Consider the following 17800-nt stretch of genomic DNA (forward strand, 5'->3'; position numbering starts at 1 on the left):
GATGAATTCTAGTTATAAAAGTAATATTAAAAGTTAATTAAAAATGATTTGAAAAAATATTACATACATACATTATCAATTTTTAATAACTTATATCGCCATAATAACATAATTAAAAAAACTATAAGACTACACAAATGATATGAATATGTATAGATATGAAATAACTTATTTTATTAGCAAGTCATTAGATTAACCAGATAGAAAATATGCAATAAAATGTTTTTAATGGAAGTATTTTAAGGAACAAAAAACTGTAAAACAGTATTGACAAAAAACAGTATAATCGTACTAAACTTGATGAGTTTTCTAAAAGGTATTAATAAGTTTAGAAAATTCTTTTAATTATAATTCCTTTGCTTCAAAAATTTGAATGTTCACGGAATTATACAAATGACAGATTCTAATTTTAATTCCAGAAAATAATAATCAAAAATCAACTCGGATATAATAACAATAAAAAGGGATTCCCATATGAACGATGTAAAAGGGATAAATGTAAACATACCTCAAGTCGCTCAGATTCATTATTTGGTAGGTAAATGAATCTTGGCCTCATTTCAGCTATACATCTAGATACTTCATTTATAGCCCGGCAACATGATGACTGGATAGTTTGATTGAAATCACCAATTATTTGTTGATGACTTCCTGAAGCAAAAAAACGTAAGGCAATACACAATTTCTCTTCAGTAGTTACAGCACTGTTTCGTAAAATATTGATGCTTAATTTCTCCTTCTCAAAGATAAAATGCATTGGAAACAAAATCACATTCATCTAACAAATCCAAATCAGAAACTCTGTCAGTGTAAATTATTCACCTCCTATCTGATATCAACTGCAATAGTTCCAATGTATCTAAATCCTCCATGTTTGTTTGAAAACTAATGTAACAGTTGTCCTTCTTGAGAACTGCGCATGCGGAAAACCGTTGATCAAATGTGATCATCGGAAGTCCATGAATCAAAAAATGGGGGAAAACAGGGGGAAATTGACAACGGGTTTGGTGTGGTGAATACCGATTTGACTGCTGAACAGCGTTTAATCATCAGCCGATGTTTAACAACGGTTGGTGAATACGGCCGTAAGTTAGTTCAATATATGCAATTTTTGGGTTAACTGTCTTAAAAAATTGTCTGGTTATGAAAGTTTATAGTTTGTCCATATATAAAAGCGGACAGTTTTTAATTTTATCAATTTAATTTATCAATTTTTTAAAAATTTACTGAACAGATGCTTAATTAATTTTTTAAATTTATAAATCAAAACTAAGTCATTCATAAACATAATATCATGAAAAAAATCATATGGGATTCTTAAACATCTCAAGAATTTAATGGGATTGAATAGAAACATTTATCTTGTAATTTGATTATAGAATGGGGACTGAAAAACTGTGAATTATTTTATAAAAGTTTTAAATTATTAACTTTTTGATGATTTAAATTGAATTGATCGACTTGTAGTGTTAGAATACTTGAGGGGTAGTGGAATAACTTTTCATAGTTAAATAGTAAAGACCACAGTGCAGTATTTCTTGTGATACTATTTTTTATACAAATTTAATAGTGTATATATACAATGCTTTCAGTTTTGTAAACATATTTTGCTTTGTTATTTTAAAAATTGTTTTTATGTATTGCTTGTATTTTCATGAGAATTTGCTTATTCAGTTTTTAAATTCAGGTAGCTCATTAAATTTCTGTGTAACTACTTTCAAATTATTTTGGCAATGAGAGTTTTTCTTTTTCTGTTTAATATATTGTTAATATGCTTTTTATATTGAAAAATGTTTTCATAAATATTCTTACATTTTCTATAACTATTGAATATTCTATGTTTTGTTTAATTAATATAGATTTATTTATAATAAATTTTAATTCTGTTTGGATATAAATTCATTTAAAGTAAAGCTTGCAACATTTGAAATATATTTTATTTTCAGAAGTGTAAGAAGAATATTTCTAAAATAAGGTGGGGGAAAAATTTAGTTTTTGCTTCTTGATTTAGCCAGGTATTTTCTCTTTGTTTTTTGTATTCATTTACTCATTTCTAATCGTATAAGTGAGCATTTGACTTAAATCATTTGCTTAAAAATATTAATTTGTGTATATTTGAAATTACTTGAATTTAATTAAAGAAATTTGATTTCAAATCAGATTTTACCTTTCCATATTCTATTATTATTTTAGATACTGTATAAAAATGCCAGAAATGATATTAAAAAATAATTATTAAATACATTTCTCTCAAATAAACTTTCAGTTGTATCTTACTAATTAACCTTCTTTTAATTATTTGATGTTGAAAAATTCACATTTCTGTGATCACATTAAAAGATTTTTGAATGAAGGGAAGAAAAATACTGCAATCGGACGGGAAATCACATGATAATACTTCTTATTCCATTGTTCCATATGAGTTCATTCTTTTTAATGCATTATCTTTATTTAAAAGTTGAAGTCCTTTTTATATTTCAGCCTCAGAGCAAGTATAATAAATATTATACTATATGAACTGCTAACTAATTTATTAAAAAGGGTTGATATTTTTTTGTTGATATCCTCAGACAAAATCTTTTCAAATCTTAGGTCTAGCAATAATTCTTCATATTACAATTTATTAATGTAATATATAATGAAGAAGCATCAACATATCTTACTCGGGATTGGAATGCATGAAGCAAAAAATATTGCTTTTTGCTCATGCTCATATTACTAATAAAAATATTACTAAAAATGATTAATTATGTTTTGCTTGTATTTTTCTATAGATGACATAATCTAAATTTTATTTTTATGACTTTATTATTTTTAATTTGTGTCAAGTTTTTTTTTTTTTTTTTTTTTTAAGTAATAAAATTGTTTTTGAAACTGGATTTATAATGAAACAAATATATTTTATGTGATAAATTGAAATAATTAGGTTAGTACAAATGTTTATCTATTATCTATGAAGAGAGGGAGAAATATTTAATAATTGAGTTTCATTATGTAATGTAACAGGTGCTATAAACTTGCAAGCATTAAGAGAAGTTATATATGTGAGAAATATGTATTATGGCATAATTACTTTTCTTTAAATGAATTTTATTGAAGAATAAGCTTTTATATAATTCTTGTGACTTTTATTATATTGCATAGGTATGCAGTTTTTAGTTATTTTACTTAAAAATCAGTTTCAATTAATATATAGTATTGTATGAATAGTACATTTTTATCTTATGTAATGTATATTTTAGAATACTATTGTATTATGAATGTGATTTTTTAAAGTTATTTTTGTTTTGCTGTTAAAATATTTTTGAAATAATTTATTAGAGATAAAAACTAAAATATTTAAAAGATAAAATGATAAAGATGATTTGATTACTATTGAAATACAATAACATAATTATCTTAATGACAAAGGTTATTAATTAAATCTGCTTAATTCTTGTGTTTTTCCATATGTGCTGAGCATATAAAAATTAAATATTTATGCAAAATTACTTTATGTAAGTAATTTGAGACATATAAATTTGTTTTAATATCAGAATAAAGTAGGGGCAAAAGTAAACTTTGTTCTAGAATATTCTTATTAGTTTATTATTTGTGCAGAAAAAGCTATCAATTTTTTTTAAGAAAAAAATATCTTTTTAATTGGATGTGCCTTTTTTTAGTATGATGTTTTATTTTGAGAAAATTCATTAAGTATTCTCTTTATACCTATATATTTTATTCATTTTTATAGTATTGTTGAAAATTATTCTTTTATTTCCTTTTTTTTAATCGAATAAAACAAAAGGATTGAATTATTTTTATACAAAAGAAATCAGTGTTTAATTTTTTTAAAAATAAATTATTCAAAATTTTATATTTTACTTAGCAATATTATTTGATGATTGATTACAGACACTAATCATTATAAAAATCAAAAGTTACTTTATCTATTTGTTGTTTGCTCAACATTTTCTTTTCTTTTTTCTTTTTTTTTTTTTAAAAAAGCTCATATTTTAGTGATATAATCATATTATTAACTGAGAAATAAATGTGATTAAATTTGAATTCTTCAGTATTACATTTATATCGGAATAGCTAAATTGATTTGTTCTCTTAAAGGAAAATTCAGAAAATTTTGTTAATTGCAGATTCATGTTATAAAATATTTAGTTACTGTAAATAACAATTTTTTAAAAAATAATCCAAAATTTTCAAATATTTAAAAATAATTCCTTTTGACATTTGATGAATTATTTTTTATAATATATAATTCTATCAGCTCGAACCTTGCTTTAAACTTAACTATCTATAAAAGGCTTCTTTTTATATACATTGTTTTGAAATGTTGGTGTTATGGTTGCATTTGACACTATGTTTATCTAATCATGATATTTCTAGTAGGATCTATATATTGATTCCAAACTTTTTTCTGAATAATAATTATAGGATACACGAGTATGGCTAGTTTATAGTAGAATGGCTAGTTTTATAGATTTCTGTTGTACTTTAAATTATTGACATTTTTATTAGTTCTGAGTATAAAATATGTACATTACATATTATATGCTCCTTAGACATTCTTATTATATTCTTTAGATCTGGATCAGCATCGCAGTTTTTTTTGCTTTCCTTTAAGATAAGAAGCATCAGTACTTCACATATTGTTTTCCACTTTAGAGCATTCATCTTCCATGGATTCAGAACAGAAACATTCTGAAGCCGTCAGTTAATCTTGTATTGAATTTTTTTCTAAAAAACAGATGAATAGAAATTAACTGTCCATTATTGAAGTATTAAATGCTTCTCATTTATCTAGAATTGGTGAGTAGGTATGGCCAAAAATAGATTGAGATATTATATTTTTTGAAGGAAAGTCACGCCAAGTTTTAATGGAAAGGGAATGTCTGCGATGCTTTTGGCAAAGAATTTAATCAGCTAAAGAATTTGAATAATCATTGGTGGCCTGACAAAAAGTAAATTGTACACTTGTGACTTATGTAAAAGATGTTTTGATCTGCCACAATAATTTAGGATGCCTTTAAATCCTAATAAAAGAAAAAAATTGCATGCTTGTGGCATCTGTAACAAAGCATTTTCTCAGTTGGGACATTTAACGACTCATTTGCTGACACACACTACAGAGAAACCACATGTCTGTGATGTCTGCAACAAAGGATTTGCTCAACAGGCACATTTAATGGCACACTTATTGACCCATACAAAAGAGAAACCACATGTCTGTGAGGTCTGCAACAAAGGATTTGCTCAACAGGCACATTTAATGGCACACTTACTGACCCATACAAAAGAGAAACCACATGCTTGTAATTTGTGTTGCAAAGCATTTTCTTTGCAAAGGAATTTAAAGAGACATTTACTTACTCATACAAATGAGAAACCATATGTTTGTGAGTTCTGCAACAAAGCATTTTCTCAATCGGGAAGTTTAAAGAGACACTTACTGATGCATACAAATGAGAAACCATTTGATTGTAATTTTTGTAGTAAAACATTTTCTCAAAAGAGCAATCTTAGAACTCATTTACAGACACATACAAACGAGAAACCATTCATATGTGATGTGTGCAATAAAGCATTTTCTCGAAAAACGAATTTAAAAATGCATTTTCCAATACATACAAAAGAAAAAACTGCATGTTTATGATTTATGTAGTTAAAAATTCTTTTGGCTCTGTTATTTAAGGAAATATTCTATGACTCATTCTAAATGGAATCCATTTAATTTTGAAATATACATATACAAAATAGTGTTCTGTGGACACTTTAAAGGACATTTTTGAGATTTACTGGAATGGGTTTCATTTCAATAAATCATTAATTTGAACATTAATTAAAGTGCAGACTGGAAGTCTTGTTTCATTATTTTAAAAATGACAAATTCAGAATTTTAATGAAAATTTTATGTATCTTTTAAATGGTTGAAGGTATTTGTTACAATTGAGTCAATTATATATATATATATAGTTTTCTATTTCATTTAAAATGTTTAAAGTATTTGAAATGTAATTTTTTAAAAAAAATATTCTCAGAAACAATAATGTATTGTGTTATGAAATAAGATAAAATACTTACAATCTTCTAAAGAATATTGTTCGAAAAAAAATGTTTCATTTTTATTAAAAATGAAGAACTAATTATTATCTTTTTATGTAGAATTGCTTCTCTTATAATATTTTACCCTTCTTAAATTTATATAAAATATCAATTAACAAAAATTTCATGTTATTTTATAAGCTTTGGTATATTAAAATATAACAATGTAGTGTTAAGTTTTATTAGTGGAAGTTTTAATGTAGATTTTTGCCTTTTAAGTGAGTGTTTTAATGTAATTCCATTGGAAATGATGAGTGATAATAATTTCAAGTTGGTATATGTAGAACAGAAATCACTTGAACAAATTGTTATTTTATTTAATTGACTGCCTTGCTTATATTTTGAAAATAGCATCAACAGAAGAAAATGAAGATTTAAAAAAAATGGAATGTTAAGGATTAATAAATTTTATAATGTTTAATATTCAAAATTTTATCATCGATTAAAAAATGTAAATTTTTGACATAACCTACTTGATTTGTTAAATATTTTTTGTTTAATGCATATTTTTAATTATTAAAGATAAATTTGCAGTATATGCATTAGAAATTGTAGATTATCTTGCTTTATAAAAAGTGCAAAAGTTTTGATTAAACAATTCTATTCTTAGAATCAGTTTGTAAATTGTATTTTATAATAAAACAAACCACTCTTTTTTGTATTAGAGATGTTTTTTAAATACTTGTTTTGTCTTTAATTTTTCCCTTAGAAACATTACTGCAAATTTTTTTCCAAGAAGGATTCAGTATATTAAATTGTATTCTGATTCAATGTCACTGCATATACAATCAAACCTCTTATAATATTTGTTCATAAAAATTTTTAACAATGAAATTAGATGTAATTATATATATATTTATCTCTCCAGCATAAAATTACTAAGTAATTAATATGTGTGTGGTTGTGTCGAATATAAGGGAAATTTCCTTAACGAAGTTTTCTCTCCTGTTCGCGAGCACATAGCCTGGACTCTTGTTTAAAAAAAAAAAAAAAAAAGTCCATTTTTCCCGCCCACTTCGCTTTTCAATGTACGCTTACTATATAGTTTTTATCACCTCCGTCGCCCCTTTAGCGAATCCAAACCTCATTAGTTTCTTAATGTACCTAAGAACGAGGATTCGCTAAGGATGATGGAGAAGATTTGTGAAGTCTCAAGAGATATATGTAAAGAAATTCAGAAGAGGCTAGGATGATGGATCTATGTCTTGAGTTGTTTACAGTCTTGTTTTAATTCATTCTTTATTTTTGTAATTATTCTGGCACATCTTCTAGTTGTTTTTTTATGTAAGATTATAGCTATTAAAAACTTTGTTCGTTTCTGCTCATATTCTTGCTTTACCTTCTAGTGGTGCTTTTTATATGTGTTTGTCATTCTAGATCTGATTTGTATTTCCCCCTTGTATTTGTGTCATTCATTTATCTTTTCTCTTTATATAATGGGATAGATATATGATTTGAAATATTGATATATATTAGATATTGATATATTTTAGATATTGTTTGATATTGCTGTACAATAGAGCGGAACGAAAAAAAAAAAAATCGATTTTTAATTTGTAATAGAGCGGAAAAGTTGCCTTTTGGTGTAGGTAAAATAAATTATAAATATGAAAAATATTGGAGTTAGTCTTAAGGTGCTGCAAGGACGTTTAAATTTCATAAAATTGAAATTTTTTTTTACATTTTCAAGTTGTTGTTTTTTTACGAAATAATCAACTTTTAATTTGTAATAGCGCTAAAAAGTTGCCTTTTGGTATAGATAAGAAGAAAAATTATAAAAATATATTAGAATATATCTTGAGGTGCCGCAAGGACGTTAAATTTCACAAAAACACACTTTTTGCAACTGTTTAAGAATTTTTGCGTGTCTCGATTATGAAATAAAAAGCTTTCATTAGGTATTGTCATATAAAAGTATAAAAATAGTTTTACTATTGCACTGGCATGGCACTGAGTCGTCGCCGGAGCGGTTGTTGTTGAGGTAAGGTGTTTACGGTAAGGTATTTGTCTACGTCCGGTGACAAGGACAGAGCTGGTTTCAAATCAGTAGCTTTACCGAGTTCAGTTGAGTTGACGTTTCCCCTCGGTCTATTGTGTAACTAATTAACGTAATGATTTGTTAGTTTATGCTTGTGTGCTTTGCTGTGTGTAAAAATGGCTCAGTTTAAATAAAAGAAGACGAGACAAATATCGGAGACAAGCTTCTATTTTTGGGAAATTCAGTGATTTGCTTGAAGATGAACACACTAATAGTGAATCTAGCGTTACTATTATGTTAGATATAACCTCAAAATTGCTTCGGAGAAGGATCCTTCTGTAAGTTTCTTTCTTTAAGAGTAAGATCTTTCTGACACTTTTGTTCCCATAATAGAACAAATATGGTCAAGAGCTTCTATTCCCGTTGCTTCTAGCAAAAGAATTTCACAAATGATAAAAGCTTATCATACTAAATACAGGCATTTATTAAAGTCTAAAAGCAGAAAATGTTCAGATAAGTTTAATTCCTACCTCACAGAATTTAGAGAAGAAGCTAGACGTTTATTTGATATTGCTGACTTGTATAAAAGAAATAAGAAGTGTAATTTATGGAATAAATGGTTCTAATCAATCAATACTCTCAGAAAAATGGTTTTAGGTAATACTGATATTGCTACCACAAGCGCTTTGAGGAAGAAAAAAGCAGAAATAAAGAAAGAAAGAACTACAGAGAATGGTTAAGTTTAATCAAGAACGGGCAAAAAATACTAGTGCACCAGATATGATTACTGGCGACATTGACAACGCTTAAGAACAATGATGTTCTTTACAAAAAGAGGCAAGCCAACCAGATCCATCAAATAGACAAGAAACGATAAAACTACGAAGTACCTGTGCGGTTTAATATTAAGTTAAAGCTTTATATAGAATGCATCGGAAGCTGAACCAAATGGTATGAGGGGCTCGGTTATCGACTTTCCCCGGATTCCTTGTCACATGCAAGGAGTGGAAAGACCTGTGAGACTGATGGACGAATCAGCTCAAAATATCTGTGGTTCAATCGCAAGAGAAGGATACAAAGAGCAAAAATTGTCTCACGTATGAATATGCCAAAATTTAACTTAAAAAAAAAACTGTTTAATGTGGCAATGACGTAGAAACAAATATTTTTCAGCTGTAATATTTGTAATCATTAAGGGTACAGGAGTAAAAAACGCAAAATTAGCATTAAGAATATTTTTTTATTATTATACTTTGTAATTAATAATTTTTTCCAATTGTAATGCTTTCCAATTGCATATATATTTAAAATCTGTAACATTATATTAACGAAAAATTCTTAAAAATATTTTATCAAAGTTAATAATTTTTCAATTTTTTTACAAACTTTAAGCCCTTTGCGGCACTTCAAAATATTGTTGTATTGCAACCAGAATTTAAAAAAAAAAAAATTCTTTTTGAACCTAAAAACTAATTTTTCACTGCTGTTGCCAAACTAAAATCTAAGAAAAATTTTTAAAGGTCCTTTTTAAAAATTTCCCTTTTTTTTTTTTTCAATTTTTTTTACAAATTTCAAGTTTTTTGCGGCACTTCAAGATCATGTAATATTGCACCCAAATTTTTAAATATTGTGTCTGAACCTAAAAGGCAACTTTTCCGCACTATTACCAAACTAAAATCTTAAGAAGCTTTTTTAGGGCCATTTTCGTTCCACCCTACTGTACAGTATACTGTGTCTTCATCCTTTCGACATTGTGATATTATTTTTACTCTTTTGTGTGTTACTGCTTTCTCTGTGTACTTTTCAACTTAGTCTCTTGAACCCAGAATTTAATGCCCAGAACCCAGGATGTTTACTATTTAATTTAAATATTTTCATTTAGTCAAATGAACTATAATGTATACCTTTTACCGGCCATATTCTGGCCAATGGCTGAAAACCTTTCAATAAATAAATAACGGTTCTTTCCCCGGCGACCTTCAATGTCTGACAACCTTTCGAGTAGGCGGGTCGTCGTGGGGTGGACCAAGACCAAGTTGGTGACATTTATAAATAAGATCATCTACAGAAACTGAGTCGTAGACACTTTTGAGATCGAGACTGATACTAACAATTTTCTTTTCTTTTTATGTGCCTCAGATATTGTTGAATAAATTTTATATGTTGCTGTTTGACTATCTCTGAAAGGAATAAAACGTTGTTGGTTTGTATTGATTTTGTTGCAACGAGTTAAATATTGAGTAATGCGATAGGTTAAGATGCTTTCGAAAATATTACAAAACACTTACTTCGATGCATATTGAGTTTTGACCATGAAACTACTATGGGCCTATGGTCACTTTCGAAAGAACAGTCAAAAACATAACAATCAACTTCATCATAAAATTGAACAGAGCATAAAGTGAGATCAATAATTGAGTGTGTATTCGAGTTTATGATATGAGTTGAGCATGATGAGTTAAGAAATATAAAATATTATTGAGCCATTCGACAAAATCATCACTATGAGGCTAATGATGGTTTGCATCCCATAAAGGGTAATGGAGGTTGAAATCACCAAAGATGCAGGTTAGCGAGTTTATGCCTTCAAGAACTGTTTTAATCAGGATAATACTGAACTCATAAGGAGGATAAATATTAATAACTAGATTTGATTACAGGTTTGGTTTCAACTGTAAGGATTTCCAGATCTGGGTCATTTTCTTTTTAAAAAATAATTCTACCAATCATACTTGCTGGTACATCGATAAGGAGGCTACTACCTGGTTTATCATGTCGGTAGGTACGATTTTTTTTTTGTTTGGATTAGTGAAGTGGTCCGTATCGTTCAGATACGTTTCTTGAAAGATCCAAAAAGTAGATGTACAGAATCGAGGTTGGTTGAACCAAATTTTCTTGTTTTTGAAGCTGCGGCAATTCCACTGTAGAAAGGCCATTTGGGGGGTGGGTGAAAGTGAGTGAAAACTACTTTTGAAAACTGTGGTAAAAAGCGAAAAAAGAAATGGAAAACAAGCAAAAACCCGAAATTGATGGATTGGAAAGGAATGGAAGGTTTAGCCAACTGGCATAATTTCTTGATCATTATTTCCACCTGCATCCAAACGCATTTTGGTATTGGACATTTGGTTCAAATTCTATAGGATTTCCTCTTTGCATGCAGGAGATGAACTGCAAGCGGCACTTTGTGCAATTACTTCACACATATTCTGGATTATGCATTCAATGGATTTTTGCAGCATGTCTGGAAAAGGGGAAGTTTGTTTTTCAAATTTTTTGTTTATTGACTGTAGAAATGATTCAAAATTCTCATTGAAAGAATCTTGTAGGTCAGTAGTTGCTGGCATGATTTTAACAGTATCAGGATATTTAATGCTTGGAAAATGTGGTGAGCTTCGCCAGTTTTTATATGATTATGGCACTTAAGTTCGAGTATCGATCGTTCTTTTACATATGTTGGATATGATATATGTTTGGTAGTATGAGGACCGTTGCAGTTAATACAGTTTTCAGGTCCTTGACAAGAGCCAAGGTGTGGCACTCCACAAAGATGGCGGATGTTAGTTTTTCCTCACGCATAGATAGGATGGATAAAATAATAGCATTTATTGTATTGTCGCGGGAGGTCTATAAATTGCTGGACCCGCTGGTTGATAAACTAAATTTTGACGAAGTCAGGCAGAGTTGTTCTAGAACAGTTATTAGGCCTAGTGGTATATCCTTTGTAATGTTTTGTTTTAAAAATCTCCGCATTTCCACCACAGTAAAGTTATTGTTATTCTGTATTTCTGCTGCTATTTCCTCCATCGGGTTCGTGTTAGTGTGTCAAACAGTAAGAAGCCAGAAGAAATGTTTTTCATATCACATCTGTCATGATATCTTTAAACATAAATTTATTTATTAACAATAATTGCACAGCCTATATCGGGTCCTTTGTTGTAAATATTTTGCCTTGTCGGGTTTATTTTACGTTATCTATAGAATCATGCCTATTAACAATGCTTTTGAGGAAGCTTTGCGCTAGGAACGGGATTGCGAAACCGCTTCCGGAGTTTCATCGCTCTGTTTTGGAATAAAAACAAGTGCATCGTATTTCAACTGAGACGGGGGTGGGGTGGGGATTAGCTAGAATCTTTACATGGGAAGCGAATCATACGATGATGAGGCTTCGAATAAAAACAATTTTTAACTGAACGGCATTCACTCAATTTATGAGGCATAAAACAACGAAAACAAAGATTATTTCGCTTAATCACTTCCGCTCTCTCCCAGACCGACAGTCGCCTAAATTGTGCACATTCAGAAAGGGGGTGTGATAATCTTTCACAAAGAACACAAGTTGTATTTTTAATTTCTGGCAAGAAGACGTTGGATATATTTTTATTTGTTTTCCAATTTGAAGTTCTTTGCCATTTATTTCCTACCACTTGTTTTGATTCATCCACGGCATTTCTATTTACTAGTTGATTCGAATTCCCAGCTCTAAATGACAAATAAATGTCACACTCCCGTCGAAGTTGCTGAGGTTTGAAAAAACCTTCACCCCGTTTGATTCCAATATGTGTAATTAATTCACGATCTAGTGTCTCATAAAGTTTATCCGAAACTATAAGATCACGCAGAGATTTAAATTCTATTACTTTGCGTAATTGACAGTAATAGTCGAAAGAAGCACGAAAACGAGAAGCAAATTTAACGTAATTTTCTGATGGTTGTTTTTGAGCTCTTTTAAAATTATTAAGGCATTCTTGGGGTGTGGGCTGAAATTCCTTAAATACTAATTCTTTTAATTTTTCATAATCGCCCAAGTCCTCTTGATCAACATAAGTAAGTAAATTATTTACTTTTTCTCCTAAAATATTTAACAGAATCTCGGCTTTTAATTCATTAAGTACAGATTTATTTTCGAATGCTTTTTCCAGAGAATGGAAAAACAAATTAAATGATTTGGATTTAAAGGGACAGGAATTGTCAAAACTTTAACACTTCGAATTAGACATTCTAAGTTATCGGTTAGGGAACTATGTCCTTTTATTTCAGAAACCTGGGATATATCAGCCAAGCCCTTCTTTGCATTCGCAAGCTCTAGCTCTTTTTCAAATTGGGATAATCTTAATTTCTATAATTTTATTTCATCTTTCCTCTTTCTCATTCTCTCTCTCTCTCACACTCTTTCTCCCTATTTTCATCTTGAATATTTGAAATGAGTTTGCGTACAAAGTCAATATCGTCCCTATACAAGTCACTTGATTCAATTAAGTTTTTCAATTCAATCACCATAGCCGTGGTAGGAATCTCAAACCCATTTCCTCCACCAGCGTTATGAGCACAGTCTTCTTATAATTTAATTTAAAAGCCATTTCTGCTATTCACAAGAATTAAACTACGCAATACACTTAACAGCTATATAGAAAACTCAATTTCACATTCAAATTTCGAACCCAAGTAAAACCAAAATCACTGATAAACACAACCATTAAACAAGGAATAATTTACAAAAGCAAACAACACAATACACTGCAATATTAATAGAAATAACTTCATTAAACATTAAAATCTCATATTTAAATCCGACAGCCAGAGCAATTCAGTATCTAAAACTCTACACATAACGCAATTAATAACAAGTAAACTTGCAACAGCACAATACCAGTAATTAATCTATATGAATCCGCCCACACAATCAAATGCAATTAACATAACCTCACAAATCTTCAAGGTTGAATTCAGTATATGGAATTCCACAAGTCACCGACCATTCTCTCGGGTTCGGTCGGACCAAAATGTTTACACAATCATTACACACAAAGACTCATGCATCACACGAGCAAGTAAACTATAATACTGAATTTTATTAACGAAGCATACTCAATATAAATGAACAGGCATGCCAGCTCTTGATGACATCACCAGAAGGAAGGCGAGTCGTTAACAGACGTAGGCACCTATCCAATTCGATCCAAATTCAGCACGGGTTATCCGTCAGTAGATCTGTATTTTTACAAACCTGTTATGTTGTTTCCATCACGGTTAATTCAATCACTGGAAAGACTGTTTTATGATCAGCTCTGTTGGGTGCTGATCGGGTGCCGCGTCAGTGATCTCAGAACTTGGCGATGAAATAGATATTACTGGAACTTCGAGAATTTTAGCAAATGAACCAATAGACATCGAGATATGCCTGATTGATTCAGAACCTTCTCGGCCCATCTCCCGGGAACTATAAAAGGCCAGCAGTTACAAAAGTCAGTTGGAGTCGTAGTCAATTAACGAGTCGTCGAGAGGATAACGAAGCAACGGTGGAATAGCCCTAGCGTTGTGTGGAGCTCAAGCGATTTCTGAACTGCACTGTCAATCGAGTCCTGGCGTTTATTGTGAAAGCAGCATCGAGTCGTGTGTGGTGTAGCCAGTATTGTAATAGTAAGCCGGCATTTGGATACAGATAAAGCGAGGAGACAATGGAGAATTACAGACGTTTGGAGAGGTCGTAGAGTGAAGCTATGTGAAATCCCTCCCTACGTGAAATCTGTCTGGCCACTTTGTGTACTGTGATCTATTACTACTTGCGGGCTACTGTGTGCTGTCATGTGTTCGTCATAGCTGTGTATTTGTTGTCTTTGCATTAGTGCCTTCAGGTTGAAAAAACGTCGTCGTCGTTCGTTATTGTGGTCTGCTGATTGTTTTCACACCATGCACTCACTACAGGCGAACCCGGTGATTTTACGGACCTAGTAGTGGAATTAAAGTTCCGTAAACAGTATTTTCATGTTACTTACGTAAACGCGATAACTCGAAAACGCAGTGACTTAAATATATCAAATTTAGTATGACACTTTGTGACTACAAATGTAGTTTTGTGCCTAAATTTTGTTTATATGCGTTAGGAAAAAAGCGTCTAAAACAGAAATTCGACTTTCGGATAGTATTACATGTTAAGGATTAATCGCCAAAAAATTTGCCATGCATGACACAGTAGGTTCAGTAAAAAAAGCTAAATTAACATCAATGGTTAATATTTCGTAGTTAGCATATTCCAATTCCATAAAAGGCGTTTCCAAGATAACATTTTTATTAGTGAGTATGCGAGAAAATTTTGGGTTACTGTAATAATATTTTTAACGAGATACATAACTTTTAAAGGGAAGTATCTCTATAAATTTTAAAAATAAATCATTTACAAAAAAGTAACACGTATTTTTGATACATACTGACTTAAACAAGAACGATGAAACTAAAAGAAATTAAGAGGAAAACATTTTGAAAATCAAACAGAAATTTTTCAACAATTCGCAATCAAATTGACAAGAGAATTCCGTCATCCTCTAATATACACTTATAAAATATGTTACGAATTAATCTCATAATAAAAACCATTGGCATTATTTCCCCGGAATTTTCTGAGAATCTTCTCAATGAAGGTATTATGACTTTCACATACAAACTGTGGCAAAGTCATGAATGTAACATGCGCTCAAATTTTACAGGTGGTTATCAAAATAATGGAAACAAACACCTTGAACCGTTACCGTTTAGAAAGTTCAATGCGGAATCGATATCCTCCATATCCTGGCATTATCATCCTACACCTTAGATTATAAAGAATCCTTTATTAGTATGGTGAAGAATCGCCTTTTGCATGTAATACAGTTTGAATTCACCTAGGAATCGATTCATACAAGTTTTCAATTGTGTTTAGATAAATATCGTACCACTCTTCTAAAGATATTGTGAAAGTTTTGGGAAAGATGCCGGTGGAGGATATCGATTCCGCATTGAACTTTCTAAACGGTAACAATTCAATTATATTGAGATCGAGTGACTGTGAGGGCCAAGGTGGATGTTTAACTTCATTTTCGTGTTCATGAAACCATCATTGGACAAGTCTCGCTATATGTATAGGTGCATTATCATCCTGGAAAATTCCATCTTGCAGGAAACAAAATTTGCATTATATGATGGACCTGGTCAACTAAAATTTTTCTATACTTTTCCCCGGTGATCCTTCCTTTCAGGGTTACGATTGGTCCAGCACTAAACCATGACATAGCTGCTCATATCATTACAGATCTACCTCCATACTTAACATTTAGTAGGAGACAATCAAGATCATACGCTTGTGCAGGTGTCCTCCAAACGTGTACCCGTCCTGTTGAAAGGAAAAGTGTGAAACATGATTCGTCAGACCATATTACTTTCTTTCACTTAACAATCGACCAGGTTTTGTGAGTGTGACACCATTGTAGACGACGTTTACCATTAACATCTGTGAAAAGTAGCTTGGGAATTGTAAATGTTCTGTTTATAAAGGTGCCTTCTGACTGTATATCGGCACGGGAGAATCCAGAGGTGTATATTGAGCTCTGCTGTCACGTTTGCTGTAGTTGTTCTCTTTGCAGACATAACAGTCCGCTTCAATACTCGTCGATCTCTTTCCGCCCAATATTTTGCTTTGCCGAGCTTGTCTTGCCGCGCTCTGTGTATGCTGTCATGACTTTAAACACCGTATCTCTAGAAACGTCTAAAAGTTTCCCAAATTTAATATCTCAAGCCCAGAAATCAGTGCTATGTTTGCTTCATTTTATATATGTGAACAAGTGTTTTCAATTATGAACTTTAGAAAGAATGATTTCAGAAGTAGACTGACAGATGAGCATTTAGCCTCGTTCCTTAGAATCAGTGCATCTCACTTCGAACCTCAATATAAGTAACTTTTAAAAATGAAATCGCAATTTCATTCATCTGATTAACATATATTTAAACTGTAATACTTTTATATTGTTTTTAAAATTTTAGAAAAATTTATCCTGGCCCACCAAACTTTTTTTTTTTTCGACTTTAGGCCCGCGATGGAAAAAAGTTTGCCCATCCCTGATCTACATTGTAACGCAAGAACAAAGTAAAAATTATTTTCCATGAGGGATTTTACTGTAAGATTCTGATAGGGATTTCTTTGCCATGTGTATATCTAGGAAAGAGAATTTTAGGTATCTTTGAAAGGAATTCATAGTTGTTAAGAATTTTTATCCCTTCCTTTGGAGTATCAAAAACTTCAATAATTATCAGTTTTCTAGTATGCATTTTAAATTAATTAAATTAAAAAAGTGGAATTTAGATCAGGAACTAAGAGAACATTTTAGAATCAAATAAACACGCCAATTTATGATAAAAACTAGGAAATTAATTAATGTATAAATTGCATTAATAAATATCATTACACATACATATTTTATATATATATATAATGAAGAAATAATTTAATCAGAATCTCTAGGAGAAACTTTAGAAGCACTTAAACTATAAACTTAAAATTGTTTAAATGCTTGAAAAAAAATGAACAAAATTTTACACCATGCATACTGAAATGACACTGAAATTACCTGAAATACTAGGTTAGGCTTTAGGGTAAAATCAAGTAATCAAACTTAAGAATAAATTCATTTGTTTAACTTAAAAAAATTAAAGGGTTAATAAAAGCTATCCTTTGTGGAGAAACTGAATTTATCAAAAAAGTGGTAAAAAAATCATACTTATTGTTTTTCGTTTTTGAAGTAGGCTTTGAAAATAAACAAGCTATTGCCAACAGACATAGTCAGAATAGTTAAAAAATAGAGAAATTACCCTTTGCAGTGTCATACTTGGGGGGGGGGTGCAAAGAGATAAATGCACTTTCCAAGATTTTTTTCCTTGAAAGTTCAGGATAATTATTGATTTAGTTCAGGATAATTATTT

The 17800-nt window shown here is 30.3% G+C and overlaps 1 long non-coding RNA gene across 1 annotated transcript; it reads left to right on the forward strand.

Moving 5' to 3' along the window:
* Nucleotides 1-922: 922 nt before the first annotated feature.
* Nucleotides 923-5939, forward strand: LOC129988861 (uncharacterized). The gene is made up of 3 exons (XR_008785695.1): nt 923-1085; nt 1947-2015; nt 4579-5939. It is a non-coding gene; the product is annotated as an uncharacterized LOC129988861 (long non-coding RNA).
* The last annotated feature ends 11861 nt before the right edge of the window (nt 5940-17800 follow it).

The sequence above is a fragment of the Argiope bruennichi genome, chromosome 10 (assembly GCF_947563725.1).
Source record: "Argiope bruennichi chromosome 10, qqArgBrue1.1, whole genome shotgun sequence".
Lineage (NCBI taxonomy): Eukaryota > Metazoa > Arthropoda > Arachnida > Araneae > Araneidae > Argiope > Argiope bruennichi.